This window comes from Triticum dicoccoides, unplaced genomic scaffold (assembly GCF_002162155.2).
Source record: "Triticum dicoccoides isolate Atlit2015 ecotype Zavitan unplaced genomic scaffold, WEW_v2.0 scaffold132635, whole genome shotgun sequence".
Classification (NCBI taxonomy): domain Eukaryota; kingdom Viridiplantae; phylum Streptophyta; class Magnoliopsida; order Poales; family Poaceae; genus Triticum; species Triticum dicoccoides.
This window is the reverse complement of record NW_021193599.1, coordinates 1-1242: the sequence shown is the minus strand read 5'-3', so window position 1 is coordinate 1242 and position 1242 is coordinate 1. Positions and strand designations below refer to the sequence as shown.

Below are 1242 nucleotides of genomic sequence, written 5' to 3'. Positions count from 1 at the left end.
TGATTGATGCAAACCTAGCATGCATATGTGCTTACACATTTTTGGCGATTCTTTTAGTTAATTCAACATATGCTTTGCTTATTGTTTTCAGTAAGTGGCTCTATTTAGAGTCAATGTTGTAATCCCTGCCTGCCCCAGCTTGTGCCAACAAATTGTGGCCCTCACACCTTGATGTGGCATGCTGGGTGGTGACCGAACTGTCACCACCATGCACTTCTTGCGTTGGCACATGGTGTGGCTACAACCGTGGTGGTGGTGGTCGCCTTGTCCTTTGTTCTGGTGAGTTCCTGGTCTTCCATTTCTCCCTCTGCCCTGAGATTGTTTTCCAGACATCGAGCAAATGATCTTTGGTTTGGCATGTGGTCATGCTAGCTGTGATGGTCTCCCTCTATTCCTAAATATTTGTCTCTCTAGAGATTTCAACAAGATACTACATATAGAGCAAAATGAGTGAATCTACACTCTAAAATATGTCTATATACATTCGTATGTGGTAGTCCATTTGAAATCTCTAAAAAGACAAATATTTAGGAATAGAGGGAGTATTTAGGATCTTGGCATGCTATTTACTGCACTTGCTCTCGATATAAAGGGTCGTCTTTTTCTTCTTTTGCTGATTAGTAAATCTCTGTTATGTTTCATTTCTGCACAATGCTAACACCGGGCTTGTCGGACGGATCTCGGTACCTTGTGATGAAGGAAACCCCCAATGTTGTGTAGATCTACACTACCGTTCAGTGTTGCAGTTCGCGACACTACGCGTGGATGTGTGACATGTGTCAGAGTAATGGATACATACATAACTTGTTTCCTATCCCCGCTCTTTGTTTTGGATCTTGTTTGATTGACGACAGTGATTAGAATCTTACACACGCTTCTGATAAACTAATGAGATACAAGGGAGCCATTGCAAATATCGAATTCCTCAATCCTTATCTTGGTCCCCTGTTTTGTTCTTCTTATTTTGTTGTTCAGTTGGTGCCTGTGCTCTAGTTTCTAACATGATGGTGATGGTAAACACTTTCAGCAAACATGCCAGTTCTGCTTCTGACAATTCATGACTGAAAAACCTGCTATATAGACCCGAGCCATGATCTAGCATGGAATCATTATTATCAACCTTGTTTAGTTTTTTTATTTTGTGTTATCTTTTTTCTCGCCACCCTTCAACCATGTGATGTACGACCCAACATTTGGAGGTGCAAATGGCTCAGGGATCCTGTTCACAGGATGAACTTACCC

At 41.6% G+C, this 1242-nt stretch overlaps 2 non-coding genes across 2 annotated transcripts; both read left to right on the top strand.

Moving 5' to 3' along the window:
• The first annotated feature begins 644 nt into the window (after window positions 1-644).
• On the top strand, window positions 645-799 carry LOC119343556. Its single transcript, XR_005166148.1, has one exon. It is a non-coding gene; the product is annotated as a small nucleolar RNA snoR134 (small nucleolar RNA).
• Window positions 800-999: 200 nt separating this feature from the next.
• Window positions 1000-1094, top strand: LOC119343555. The gene has a single exon (XR_005166147.1). It is a non-coding gene; the product is annotated as a small nucleolar RNA Z223 (small nucleolar RNA).
• The last annotated feature ends 148 nt before the right edge of the window (window positions 1095-1242 follow it).